Consider the following 16116-nt stretch of genomic DNA (forward strand, 5'->3'; position numbering starts at 1 on the left):
CTCATCAGCAGCAACTGAAAATACTAAAACACTAAATAACAACAACTGAAAACACAAACATTCTCTATAAACTTATTTATAAAACACAAATTGTAAACATATTCCCAGCTCTGTTACACTCAAAGAAATGTTGTAAATCGGTCAATGATGCATGCAACTGAAAAAAAAAAACTGAATTACTGGGAAGTCAGTACATATGTATGTATTTTCCTAATTAAGAGTTCATTTATTAAGGTTCAATTACATAGAAAATAAATATTATGTTTTTATAAGTTTAAGTTAAGTTTGTCATTCCGTTTGTAATTTCTACATTTTTCAGTTGCGACCCCATAAAGTATATATATACTGGATCGTTATAGATTACAAAGTCGATATAGCCATGTCTGTCTGTCTGTCCGTCTGTATGTTGAAATCAACTTTCCGTAGTCCCCAAATAACCTACATATGTACATGATTCATACATCAATATGTCGGGAATTCTTCCGGCTCTGTTGCTATTTTAAATCGATGGCTGAGATAAAAGGAAAAAACCGGTACAACCTCGATTTGTGTCCTATTTTTTATCTATATCTGGATTACTAAGTCATTAATATTGTCAATATGGATATCTAGTGATAGATATTTCAAAGTCCATTGCAACGATGTATATAAGACTATGGTAAGTTGGACCTACAACTGGTCAAAATCGGAAAAAAAATTTTTTAACACGAATTTTTTTTTAAAAAAAAATTTTCTTTTCAATATTTTAAAAAAACAATTTAAAAAAAAAATTAGTTTTGTTTAAATAAAAATATTTTTAAGTATAATTTGGTGAAGGGTATATAAGATTCGGCACAGCCGAATAAAGCTCTCTTACTTGTTTTTTTTTAAACAGTGGTCAAAATTTATTTCGCAAAAATTTTGAAACACCAAACAGATCATGACAACTACAACACTTCACCTCAGTCTTAATTTTAGAGTGTAGTTGTTGTCTGACTAGTCCTCCCCGTCAATATTGGTGTCTGTTCTGTTCGGATCTGTTGTTTAAATTAGAATGATACACATACGCTAGCGTCAACCAATAAACCCAGAAAATCATGACGTGATGTTGTCATCGTCATTATTACATACATACTATTATTATTATTGTTGTCAGTGATGTAGTTGTTGTCACCAATGTTCGTGCTCTTGTTTTTCTTGTCTTTGTAGTTGTTCTTGTTGTTGTATTTATACGAATGCCAAAAATACAAAAAATGTGTGTGTAACAACAAAACACACAAGTAATCGTTAGGTATTGTGTCGAATATTTAGTACGCAACCTCTGCCACCAGCACATCGCCACTGCCATCTTTGCCGTCAACACTATTCATCAAAAGCGCCAGAGCCAAACCAAACCAACCCACCAACCAACCAAGTTGTATGTTAAAACAAACTCAGAGGCACGTACAATTTCATGATGATGATTTTGATGATGACGATGACTATAATGATGTTGGTGGTGTCGTTATAATAAGTTTAAAATCTACTCATTGTTGTGGTATCACATACACTTGGCAAACACCACAGAAAACTAGGAAGGAAGACATTCAGACGCACACAGACAAATTGGAGAGGAGATGATGATGATGATGATGGTGTTTTATGGCTCCTCGTGCTATTCATACCTCAACCTCTTTTAGCTTGAGCCCTTCGCCCCTGTCTTCCTTCACAAATACTCCGCCTGATATCTGTGCCCATCTAAAGTTAGATAAAAATAAACATTGAAAACGTTTCACTGTCATTTAACGTGTGGTTTATTACAACAATGTTCGCCGGTTGGTTCAGTCAATGTTTTCCTTGTTATAAAATTTTCCGCAAACAAATTTTCATTTTATTCTTGTAGTACGTATGGATGTATGTAATACGTATCTACATATTTGTATGTATTCATGAGGTTAGTGTCTTTTGTATTTACAAATTTGATTGTATTATTTTATTAATTTTATGGGACAAGCAAGCCTTCAAAATTACTAATAAAATATATTGTTTTATCCGTTTTTTCTGTTTAGCATTTTTTTATCGCTTTTTATTTCAAGTACTTAAAGATTGTGAGTATTGGCGGGTGAACTTATCCCAATTTCTTTTTTATTATTATTGTAAATAAATTTTAATTATAATTTGTTGGAAAAACTACTTAATTTGCATAAAAAATGTATAGTGAAAGGTATTTTATTATATTTTATTAATAGAAAACTAAGTAAGGAAAGTGAAACAAAGCTTAGTTGGCACAATGGAATTTGTAAATGACAAAATGATGGCTTAGTTGTGGCTGAAAAATTATTATAAATCTGAAAATCACACTTTTTATACTAAAAGTTTTCATATTAATCTTTACCAAATTATACTTCAAAATAAAAATTTTAAATATTTTTAGGTAAACAAAATTTTTTTCGAATTGTTTTTTTTAAATTTTAAAAAATTTGGTTTTGTTTTTTTTTAATTTTTTTTTTAAATATTTAGCGAAAAAAAAAATTCTGTTTAAAAAATATTTTTTCCGATTTTGACCCATTGTAGGTATAACTTATTATATCCTTATATACATCGTTGTAAAGGACTAATATCTATCATTAGATATCTATATTGTCTATATTAATGACTTAGTAATCCTGATATACACCAAAAATAGGACAAAAATCGATGTTGTCCTGGTTTTTTCCTTATATCTCAGCCATTTGTGGACCGATTTTCTCGATTTTAAAGAATTCCGAAGATATTGATGTATGAATCGTGTATGAAAGTTATTTGGGGGCTTCGGAAAGTTGATTTTAACATACAGGCAGACGGACGGACAGACAGACGAATGGACATGGCTTAATCGACTCCGCTATCTATAATGATCAAGAATATATGTATATACATTATAGGAAGGGATGATTATATTGTGGAAATTACAAACGGAATGACAAACTTACATATACCCTTGCCACTCATGGTGAAGGGTATAAAAAAGCGCCGCCGCACACCCATTCATCACCGAAGCTAACGGTGAATGTGATCCATAGGTTTCAATGTGCGAGATATGGTTTGTTCCGTTCAGAGGTGGTGATTTTGACACGGAAGACAAAGATCGCCCAGGCCTGCCAAAAATGTATGGAGACTAAGAATTGAAATCATGACTCCATGAAGCTTATTGTAAAACTCAACAAGAGCTGGCAAACTAATGGGGAACTACTGAAGAAGCAATTTCAAAACGTTTTCGAGCAGAAGGATTCATCCAAAATCAGGGAAATTTGGCCCCATTCGAATAAAACCCGAGAGACCTTGAAAGACGATTTTGTAAATGCGAAATAATGCTTGAACGCTATAAAACTGAACGCAACTGATTCGTTTAAAGTTAGCATTGGTCGAAAAATGCCCAGAATATGCGGCCAGACATGTTGCAAAAGCTGTTTTGTTACAAACTCACCTGCTCTATAGTCCAGCCTTGCCCCGTTTGACTACTATTTGATTCGATCGACGTAGAAGGCTCTATCTAGATTCTAGAATACGCTTTACTTAGGAAAAGAGTATCCGACATATGGTTCGGAATCCATATGTTGCCAGAAAGATGGGAAAAGGTCACAGCTAACAATGGCCAATACTTAGAATAAATTTATATTGTACAAATGTTTCAAAATAAAAACTAAAATATTTTAAAAATCCCCCATTTTTAAGTCAATATTAATTTTGTATTTCTCTCGTTGTTAATAGACAAATTAAGTTTTATTAAATTCTTCGAATAATATTTTTTACTCGTTATTCGTTCAAATAACAGAGGAAATTTTCAAAATTAATCAATCACTCAATTAATTAAAAAATTGTAAACTTTTATTCGATTAAAATTAAACTCGAATAATTGACAACCCTAGAAATGGTAGTCTTGTACATCAGTATACAAACATACTATATTTATTTTTGACCCACTCAAAACTAAATTTAAGTTCTCTTAATCTTACTCATCTTGTGGCACAACTTCTTATCATTCCCTGTTCAACCACAAATTGATAAATGTTAATGGATTCTTCCTTGTAAGTGAGTGAGGGAAAGCGTGTACCTTCAATGATTATAGAGAAGAAAGCAAACAAAAATAAACATTATTTACAACATGGATGGCAATTTATCTTTGAGCTGTATTGACCTGACCCATGACTTTATATCTTTTCTGGATAGCAAATAAATGGCTGTGCTGAAATGATATTGGTGGCTTTAATTATAGAACAACCATATCAACAACAACAACAACAACAAGAGAAACAAACTTATAAATTGGTTGGATGTATTTTCATCATTCTTTTCCAGGAATTTGTTTTAAAACAAACAAATAAATTACCAACCAAGTATTGATGGTTTTTTATTGGGGGATGGTGGAAAAAAAACTTAAACAGATGATGTTTGGAATTTAAAACAGGGTTGGTTACAAGTAAATTGATTATTGGTTTCAATAGAAAAAGGGAAAGAAATTAATAAAAACCCAGCAAAATTTTAAGTAATTTGTTTTCCTTTTTTTCCAATTAAACTTTTTCTATTATTTAAATATGCATTTAACCATTTTTAACCATAAAACTTTATTCATTCATTTGCAAACTAATTTTTTCTCTTTCACCACCATGTTTCTTTCATTATTAGTTTTATTGCATTTTTTTAACAACAGTCAATGACTGACTAACGGACTGTTTGGCTGGCTGACGGGCCACAATAAAAATTGCGGTCATCCACAACAACAATAGGAAAAAAATCCAACACTAACAATCAAACCATTTTGTTGTTGTAGTTTGTTTGTTTTCTATGGAATTCTGTCAAGTCTGTAAAAACCAACATTTTCTTTAAGAAGAAAAAAGTGAAGGTATATTTGACATTAAATTTTCTTCTGTTTTTTTTTTTTTTTTGTTTGTGTCTACTATCATGCTCTTAAACTTTCAAAAACAGATTTAAAGATTTACCATGCTTAAATAAACCTTATAGCTGCAAAAATGGCAAACAAACAAAAAATCTAATCTAATGTGAAACAATTGACTTGAAAAGAATTTTAAACGACCATTGCAACATAAAAGACATGATTTTCAATTTATTATGCTTCTTAAGTTTAAGATCTAGGCAAAAAACAAGCGAAATTATATTTCAATTGAATTTAAACAGACCGATAGAGAGATAGAGAGAGCGAGCGAGCGAGCCAACGAACGTAAGTCGATAAGTTGAAAGTAATTGCGAAAGGCTAAAGATGAATTTGAAGAGCCCTACCATTGAAATATATTGAATTAAATAATTTAACAAACAAAAAATGCTTTAACAATACAGCAAAAGATATTTCAACATGATTGGATAAATTTCCAAAAGAAAAATTGCACATTTTCCCTTAAGAAGCGAAATCGATTTTCGTAGTTGGCCTTTGAACCTGTGTAAAAATCCAGCGTCTGTGTTTGTAATTTTTTGTATAAAAATATAAAGCAACATGAGCGAACTCTGCCATTACAAAAAGTCTATTTTTGTGTAAGAAGCAGAGCTTCTAATAAATTAATTAAATTTGATTCAGCTTAATTCACTAAAATCTTAATTCGGAATTTAAAAAAAAAATCAGCCATTCAATCCATAAATCCATTCCCAACATCTAATTCTTTAGCTTAATTCAAAGGCTTTAGGCACCATGTAGCATTACATAAAAATTATGAATTTTTTCAAATTTGTTGCTTTTATTTTGTAACATTTGTACAATATAAATTTATTCAAAGTATTGGCCATTGTTAGCTACAACCTTTTCCCATATTTCTGGCAACATAAGGATTTCGAGCCAAAAGTACTGCACATTTTTTGAGGCCAAGAGCGAATCAAGCCAATTTCGGATACTCTGATCTGAGGCGAATTCCAAAGAGAGCGTTCTGCATCGATCGAAACAAATATAAGGCGGGTGAGGCAAAACTTCCCAACCATTTCTTTCTAAATGGTTTTTAACAGGTATTGCACATCTAGATGAAATATTACGATTTCATGTCCGTTCGTATATTCTGGTAGTTTTTCGGCCAATGCTCGCTTCAAACAAATTAATTGCGTTCGGTACAAATATCCATGGAGCTAAGGCAATTCTTTGTATTTGGTGGGAGAAAAAGGCTGCTATATATTATTAGTTGCTGAAATCTAGCAGACCATCATAGGGAACTATGAATACATGAATTACCTTAGCTACATGGATATTTGGCATATACATGCGATCTCTCACGCTTTGGGTTATCGTGGATCCATTTTTCATAGCAAATAATGATTCGATACAAAAATGATTTCTTTTTATAGCGTTCCAGCATAATTTCGGACATGCAAATTCGTCTTTTAAGGTCTCTCTGCTTCAATTCGTATGGTACCCAATTCCCTTGCTTTTCGCTATTCGCAAACGTTTTGGAATTGCTGATTGAGTAGCTCCTAATGATTTTGCAAGCTCTTGTTGAGTTTTACAACAATCTTCATGGAGTAATGCCTCCAATTCTTGGTCTCCAAACTTTTTGGCTGGCCTGGGCGATCTTTGTCTTCCGTGTCTCGCACCTAGAAACCGATGAAACACGTTCACTATTAGCTTCAGTTTGCTTCAAATTAAAGCAAAACTTTCGCATATGACGCTTGGTTATTTATTGTTTTTATACTTTAATGTTTAATAAATGACAGATATGTACCCTTCAAAATGTCATATAAGTTATTAAAAACAAAAGCCATGTCCATCTCATTTCTGTAGAATTCATTCATCGTTGAATTAATTCATAATTCAATATTCAGTTGTCAATATATCCTGTAAACATTTTGTAAAGTAATAGAAAATAATTATTATTATTCTAAACCATAGAGAAACATAGAGCGGAAACTAGAAAAAAACTCAAACAAAAAAAATACTCAAAATAATAGTTTTTTTTATTAATACATTCTCACCACTTAGGTTTTTGACAACTGAGTTAGGTCTTTGATAGGAGAGTTTCCGCTCTATGTCTATTCTCTATGTTCTAGACTGTGTACATTTTGTCAAGAGGCCTTATCAAATGAATTGTTTATTTCAAAAACCAGTCAACCAACAACATTTTGTTATTGGGCGATTATTGTTTATTACTGTTTTGCATCGTTTAATGCAAAAAAACAAGTAAGAATATAATACCCTACACTAGGTAAAAGAACAAAAACATGTTTCTTTTAAAATTTCAATAATTTATATTTTTGAGTGATTTTCGGGGCGGGGCTATGACCAATTATGCACCGATCACCACGAAATTAGGTCGTGTGATTTATTTATATATGAAAGTTAACTATGTTGAATTTTGTGTGTATCCCAAAATTTGTAAGCGATTTATGCACGTTAAAGTGATTTTCGGAAGTGGGTCTATATGGGAGCTATGACTAATTATGGACCGATCGTAACAAAATTTGGTGACATGAATTTTGTATATATAAAACTTATTTGGAGCGCAATTTGTGTAGATACATTTATAAATTAAACATTTATGACCGATAAAGTCCAATTTCGGAAGGACATTTGTATGGGGGATAGGCGAAATAATGGTCCTTGGCTTGTTTCAATAGGCTTCGTCCTTGGGCCGCAAAAATAATATGTACCAAATTTGATCGAAATATCTTCAAAATTGCGACCTGTACTCTGTGCACAAGGTTTACATGGACAGCCGGCCAACCAGCCAATCAGACGGACATCGTTTAAACGGCTCTGAAAGTGATTCTATGTCGATCGGTGTAGGGTATAATAAAAGCTGCTCCCATATTATGGTGAAGCAAAGCCGAGAAATCCGTGGCGCTTGACAGGCCCTACTAGATACGAATCTATTATTATAATAAATGTTGTAGATCTCAATAAATGTGAAAAAATAAAAGATTTCCAAGCTCTAAAGAGTAAAGATATGAAGAGTTTTATGAAAATATTTTTCAATTACCTATAATTGAAGCAGAAACACTGTAGAACGAGTGTATGATGACGAATAGTTATTTCGAATGAAAAGTTCATTTGGCATTTTAATGCTGAAGTTCCTAATAAAATTAGAATATTTCGTATGAAATTTACAATAGTTTTTTAATATATGTTAAAATAGATAAAAATAAAAGTAATTTTTAGGTTGCTAGGGAGTTTTCTTTGATTTACTAAAAATCAGTAATTTGTTGCTTGACTGGTTTTTGAAATAAACTACTTAAATAAGGAAAATCAACTAATTTTGAACATTAAAAAAAAATAATTTTGGAGTAAAATCAATATTCTATCCTTAATTTTATAAGAATTTCGAAATAAATTTATAAGTATGAATAAACAGTTAATTCTAAAGAGTATATAGTACTCATATTTAAAGCATTTTCGTTATTCAGTCATCTTATAAAATACAAAATCTTATAAATGAACTCAGTAAGTAAAACCCGAAGTAGTTGTGCCCATTTAATGGACATATTTCTTTGTCAAATGAGAAGATTTAATCTTAAACATCTAATTTTTTAGCAGGAGCTAGATTTTAAATATAAAATAATTTTCCTATTTTTCATACCTCCCAAAACATATTGCATGAATGGCTGAGGCAACATGAATGAATGAATGAGTGAGTGATAGATAAGGTCTTGTTGCAAAGAACACACAATAAAAGCGTAGCAGAAACATTAAAGAAAAACTGTTAAAGATACAAATGAATAGAAAAAAAAAACGAACTGTAGTATGAGTACAAGTATGTACTCGTATCTAAACGAAATGATCTTTAAGAGTAGACCAAAAAAAAAAACTCATAAGTAAGGCAAACAACGCCAACACATCGTCTAAACGCAAGTAATAAAATAAGTTGGAAAAAAGTTTATTTTTCAAAGTCTAGTATAAAATAAAAATAATATTTTTGTTAGTTTTTATTATTGTAAAGTTAAAATACCGTGAAAAGAACAAGACATAAAAACACTCACACAATGTCTGCTAGTAAATTCTTTAAAGCTGTTTATGTTACACCAGACCTAAATATTAACAGGGATCTCAAGTATGGCATTTTTCAATAAATAACAAACAACATGTAGTAGAAATAGAAAATTTTACGAAAAATTCTATGAAATTTTTAAAAACACTGTGCTACACAAACATTGTGTGGCAAATTACAAAGTGAAGTATTTTTTTTTGGGACTTTGAGCACCAGACCTTTGACAAAATAATGGTAATCATCCAGCTTCCTTTGAACAAATATGTATTTAATTAGATCTGCGATCATCATAAAAGAAACTTTTTCGTTGACCAATTTTTACTAACATTTTTATTCATAAATTTTCTTTATCTTTAAGAACGAATTGAAAACAACAAAAAAAAAGATACATTATGGCTTTTTTTGTTCATATTGGTACAATACCGTATTAAAACACTTAAAGGCCTGCTCAGAGTGTTGCAAATTATTTGATTGTTGTGGCTGTATAGTATAAGTACCCGGCTGCCAAGTACGAGAACTACTAGTAAGTAGCGCTACAAGTAGCCAAGAAGTTGTTGCATCCACATACATACATACCTACATAAGTGTTTACTTGGGTGTGTACATATGGATGTTAAGTTGATGTGGCAGTAATATTTGTAATACAATCTGATAGATACTTATCTTGATAGTTGTCTGAATACGAGTACTTACTTGTATTATGTATGTATGTATGTACTTCTAGTTATATATGAGTTTATTTTATTTTTGAAATTCTCCTAGAGTCTACATACAGTGACGGACATTACAATAGAATCACTACCAATATTTCATTTAAAACCAGGAGCAATCATAAGGATTGGTGTGGGCCAGAAAATATAAAAAAGTTGCAAAATGTGTAGTGGACGGACGAAACGACCATTAATTTAATTGGTAGTGATGATAAGACATGGGTTAGACGTCCAAAAAATGACACAACCAAAAACGTTTAAACATGGTTGGGGAAATATTATTATATGGGGATGCTTTTCTTGGTATTGCGTTGGTCCAATTTATTGGATTAAAGAAAATATGGATAAGCACTTGTATGTAAATATTTTGGAGAATGTTATAAAGCCACATGCAGAATGGAATATGCCCTTAAAATGGCTCTTCCAGCAAGATAATGACCCAAAGCACACATCAGGTCTTGCCAAAAAATGGTTTTTATATAACAAAATTCATGTTATGGAATGGCCGTCTCAATAACCAGACTTAAATCCTATGGAAAATAGTAAAAGACAAACTCGGACCTGAAAAATTTAAAAACAAGGAAGAACTTTGGCAGAAAATTCAGGAAATATGGTATGCAATTTCCTGATCTACATGCGAAAGTTTGTTAAATTCAATCCCCAAAAGATTTGATGCTGTTATTAGAAATAATTGATATGCAACAAAATATTAAGAAAACGAATTCTTATGATGATTTTTTATTTTTAATCATTTTAAGACTGATTGATTCTTTAGATTTGACATCGTTTTTAACATAAGAATGTGTTATTTTTTTCTATTTATTGTTTACGTTATGAGTATTAATATATAATGAACAAATTTTAAATTTTGAAATCAAATTTTGTAGTTTTACCGCTTTAATCGAATTCATATGTAGTGATTCTATTGTATTGTCCGTCACTGTATATACAATATGTATGTATTTTGTTAAACAATATTGTCCCTGAATAATTGCTTAAGTAGCTGCATACTTAGACTCATGGTATTTACATTGTAGAAGGGAGTAGTGGATTTTATATTAAAATTTTTATAAAAAACTAAAGATTTCCATGAGGAAATTGCCATTGTTAAAACAAACGTTTGTACAAAAAAGATCCGGTACAATATCAGCTGAGTTGGTTATGGCCTGAGTAATTTCAGAAATTATGTAAGATTAAAATCATATAAATCAAAAACTTCATAAAGTGTAATTGTTAAAATAATTGTTATTTCAACTTCCAAGAAGTTTTTTGCAAAGTGATGTGTGTGCAAAACACAATTCAAAGAAAAAAAAATTTACCAATATAAAAACTGATCTATTTTTTAAAAAGTTTCTATCAAAAAAAAATTTTTTTTTGTCGAAACTAAATTCTTTCATAAAAAAAAAATTTCTCTATAAAAATTTTAATATAAAAAAAAATTAAAAAAAAATTCGCAAAAATATTTATATATTAGATGTATGACTTAAAAATGTGGGATATACAATACATGGAGTATCGTTTGAACGCAGTTTTTATTTTTAATAACTTATATCGAGCCCTTAGCGCCAAATTATCGTAAGCGACAAAACACAAATTTTACAGGAGAAGGTTTTTTTTGATTATTTTGAAATTTATACATTGAATTAAAAATGTTATGATGCGATATAATATAATTTCGTTCAAGCTATTGGTCTATTTTTCAAAAATATTTATAACTTTTGACAATTAAAAATTCATGGAATACTTTATTGAAAAATATGACAAAAAATATTTTTTATTGAATTTTTGCATAGATAACAATTTTTCGAATTGAAATAAAATTTTTATTTATAAATAGTTTTTAGTGAAATTTCACAGTTATGTAGATTTTTCTATTTAAAATGGAAAAATAAAAACGAATTTTGAAATTTATTATCAGCAATCCCGCAATTCCCAAAAAAGTTTCGAAAAATTCCAAAAATGGTACTTTTTAGTTTTTTGGCTATAATATCCATACCAGGGTCGGGGTTATTGAGACTCTTTACAAAATAATTAGAAACATATTGAGCCACCTATAAGCGGTTATTATATTTTGATATCGGATACGCGATTGTAGATTTTTTGCCCTAAAATATTATTTTACATAAAAAATAGGTGTTTTTGAAAAGACCTGGTCCCCTCGGTAACAACAATTTTGAAATTTGTTTTCCTTGAAAATATTTTATGAGAACTTAGCTTTCAGAAAGTAGAAATTCCTTATACATCCTCTTAGAAAATTTTTGCGATAACTCAAAAAGAAAAAAAGTTAGTTTTTCCCAAAAAATTAGCGAAAAATCGCCTTTTTAAAATTTTTTAAATTCAAATGCATATAACTTTGGACTTAGTCATTATTTTTAAACAATTCTTTTGCCATTTGACACATACATGTGTTGTTAGTCCAATAAAGGGGAATATCGGGAAATATTTGAATACGCTGTTATCAAAAAACTGGAGTAGGGTGGGTAAAAATGTTGAAAATTTAATTTTCAAATGCGAATATCTCCTAAGCTATAATAGATAATTGATAGTTTTTTGTAGTGCTCGATGAGAAGATTCTATATGTATAATTTTTTTGAAATCGGAACTCAAACCAAGAAATAATATCGTTTTAAAAATGTAACATACCCGAGGTGTCCTATTTTGAGGGCCCTTGGTCACGCCCCTGGTGCGCCCATGAGCTCCACGTTCAAAACTTAAACTCGACAACACTTCTTCTTTGCGCGTGTGAAATTTCATTCAAACTAATCTAACCATTTAGAAGTTACAGATTTATTTCCCTCTTTTTTTCTATACCACTGTGTGTCGCTTACGATAAAATTTGTTTACTGTGAAATATAAACATTGACTTACGATAAAATCTTACCCCCTATATTTTGGATGTTATTACCAATTTTGATATTCTGAGAACGCTAAAACATCAGTCGGCCCATAAAATTTTAATTTCTGCAATAAAACAAAAATTTTAAAAATGTCGCTTACGATAATTTGGCGCTAAGGGCTCGATATGTCGTTTTGAAGGGTACATATCTGTCATTTGTTCTCACTTAGTTATTTAACATTACAGTGTAAACATAAAACTTCCAAGCCTTGAGGCACTCTTGGGGTTAAAAAGTATTTAGAATGAAGTGGTTGGGAAGTTTTGTCTCACCCGCTTTATAGTCCAGACCTTGCCCAGTCCGACTAATATTTGTTTCGATCGATGAAGAACGCTCTCTCTGGTATACAGTTCACTTCAGAACAAAGTATCCGAAATTGGCTTGATTCGTTCTTGTACTCAAAAGGTGAGCTGTTCTTTTGGCGCGGAATCCATATGTCACCAGAAAGATGGGAAAAGTTCATAGCTAACAATGGCCAATACTTTGAATAAATTTCTATTGTACAAATGATTCAAAATAAAAGCTAAAAATCCAGCATTTTAAAGTCATGCACCCAATAATAAAACTGCATTGACAGATTTCATAAACATGTAAAACCAAGGATTTTAGAACTTTTTTTGTGTCTCCTTTAAACTTAGCGTAAAGGGATTTAGCACGTTTGCAAGTAATACATCGAAAAAGTAACTTAGACACTTAGCAGTCTGTTGTTCAACATTCCTGATTAATCATCGAGGCTTTATTTTGTTTTATCCCAGATATTTATAAAGCAATTTTGCTGATATTACGAGGAAGTTATTATAACAGAACCGAAACAAGGTGATTCTGGTATAAGCGATTAGGAAGCTATTACTGTAGATTGTAATAAAACATTTAAATTTCCTCTGTGCAGGGTATTCCACAATTCGCCTAAGCCCCAAACACCATTCCCACACAATTTCTGTTGTTTTCATGTCGGTTCTTGTTTTTTGTGTTAAAGGAAAGTGTTTAGAATTGTGGCATTAAAAGGTTGTGGCATTTTTAACTGAACTGATCTAAAGAGGTGTTAATAATAACAAAAAGGTTTTTGCGTTTTCAATTGACAAAACTTTTAACAATAAACAGTAAAATAAACAGTTAGTTTTTAAGACCAGATGTTTAACAGATACGTATGGCTAGAGAGAAGGTATTTTCTTCTTCTCTAAACATAAACGAAAACAAATAAATTAACACGAATATTAAAGTCTGGGAAATAAAAATAAGGTGATAAATAAGAAAAACTTTAAAATGTGTAAACAAGTGTTGGAAATACAGAATAGAAAATAAGCATGTGACAAGATGTGCAAATAGGTTGTTATACAAATTTTTAAATACTGACAACTCATCAGCAAATTTCATTTCAAGCTAGTTAGAATATATATTAAACCAAGCTACAGCAAAAAACTGCTCACCAATTGGACATTTTAGGCTCGGTTTCATCGCCCCATCCTGAAGATCCTTTAACTATCATTTAATCATATTCAGCTAAACTCACTTTTTCTAGAACACAAAACCACAATGAAAAATTTTCATAGAGAAATGTTTATTCCTTCCCCTTTCAATCTAAATAAAAATCTATTTCACCTTGTCTCTTCTATTGAAAACTCTATGAAATGAACTTTGTAATTAAAAAGTAAATTAATAATAGCGTACACAAGAGCAGAGCTGAGCAATGCAAATAAAAAGAAATAGAGAAACTTAATTTACCTGAACTAGGAGTATGAACATTAAAAATATTCTAATTTTTCATTTTCCATTTCTCTATTTCTTACAGAAACATCAATACTACGAGTACATTTCCAAATAGAGAAGAGGAGGTTCACGTTTTTCATTATCATTAACAGCATTTACGTTAACGTTTCTGTTTTTTTTGCTTCATCTTCGTTTTTATCGTATTGTCGCTGGTTGGAATATCAGCAGAAGCTATTAAAAGATAAAGAGCTGTAAAATACGCCACTACCAACCAACAACGCATTTATAATTAGAATTTAACAAGCTGAACGGAATACAAGAACAACATCCTTCTGCCAATATTCATAAGTACGTTCGTTCGTTTCTCAGTCGTCAGTCATTCGTTTAAGGACATTAGAAGAAGGGTTACAGTACTCCAGCCACTAACCTTTACCTACATATCTACCAGCCAAGCATTTCTGTAAAGGAGAAAAACTGAACACTGAAATTTATTTTCAAATACACTCTAGAAAACAAAAACAAAAGAATATATTTGCATAATTGAAGCTTAAGAGTGTGAAGAGTGTGTGTTTTTGAGAAATAGATGAAGTAGAGAGGAAAAAGCTAAATTTGGAAATATTTTGCCCAAGAAAGTCGGTGAGTTATATGGAAATTTATAATTTCTTTGCTAAACTTGTAATTAAACGTATAATTTTGCAAAAATCATCTTCATACTTGAACAAAATTCTCATTTTGAAAATGGTTTTTATAAATGAGATGTGATTATGACATTAAACAATACAATCATATGAAATATCATTCGTTAGAATTTTAAGAGCTTTTTAGAGGTTTTCATATCAATACTCATATGGAAATCTACTAATTAAGACAGCAGCAAGGTGGCCATATTTTGTGATGTTTATCCTTACTACATACAAATAAAGTCTAGCAAATAAATTATTTAAAATATATACATTTAATAGAAATCAAATCTATAATTAAGTATACAAGTAAGAGAGCTATATTCGGCTGAGCCGAATCTTATATACCCATCACCAAATTATACTTGAAAATAAAAATTTTAAATATTTTTAGGTAAACAAATTTAAATTTTTTTTTTTTCAAAAAAATATACATTTTTTTTAAATTTAATAATAAAAAAAAATGTATGACAAACAATTTTTTTGGTGAAAAAAAATTCGGTTTAAAAAATATTTTTCCCGATTTTGACTCATTGTAGGTCTAACTTACTATGGTTAGTCGTTGCAAAGGACTTTGAAATATCTATCATTAGATATCCATATTGTCTATATTAATGACTTAATCAGTGATCCAGATCAAAATTAGGCAACCGAATAGGGTCTATAGCGGATATATTGATGTATGAATCATAATGTGTAAGATATTTGGGGGCTACGGAAAGTTAATTTCAACAATATTCTTGTTACTGTGTAAACATTTTTATGTTCATCGCAATTATAAATTTGAGTATGGTTCACCGAAACATAATTATTTGTAGAATAACTAAATAATACTCATAATATGTTTAAGATGCAAACAACATATGTTTACTTTAAATAATATTTTGTTCTTACCATTTTTAGGATGATTTTGTATTAGATTTTGTTATTTTAAAACTGGGATGCCCGAAGCTAAAACTGCAGTTGTGTTGGTGAGGTGAACTAAAAGAAAATGCAGTATTTATCAGGCTTAATTTGTTGTCAATAACACTCTGCTACAAAATAACACTTTTTGTCAGATACTTGAAAAGCGACCTAATGGGGGTTGTAGGCCTAAGTGAGGACATACTAAAACATAACTCAAAATTTTGAGTTATTTTTAAAAAAACTGTTTTAGGGTAGGTCATAGTACTTTAGTACCTCTAATTCACAGATTTTTAGACCGATTTAAAAA

General features: G+C 30.4%; 1 protein-coding gene across 3 annotated transcripts in view; it reads left to right on the top strand.

Annotated features, from left to right (window-relative positions):
- Nucleotides 1-16116, top strand: part of rgn (regeneration) — a 183298-nt gene that overhangs the window by 79628 nt on the left and 87554 nt on the right. For all 3 annotated transcript variants that reach the window (XM_065506572.1, XM_065506574.1, XM_065506573.1), the window contains exon 2: nucleotides 14306-14859. The gene's annotated coding sequence lies outside the window, so the exon portion shown is untranslated. The remainder of the gene's footprint in view (nucleotides 1-14305; nucleotides 14860-16116) is intronic.

This window comes from Calliphora vicina, chromosome 3 (assembly GCF_958450345.1).
Source record: "Calliphora vicina chromosome 3, idCalVici1.1, whole genome shotgun sequence".
NCBI lineage: Eukaryota > Metazoa > Arthropoda > Insecta > Diptera > Calliphoridae > Calliphora > Calliphora vicina.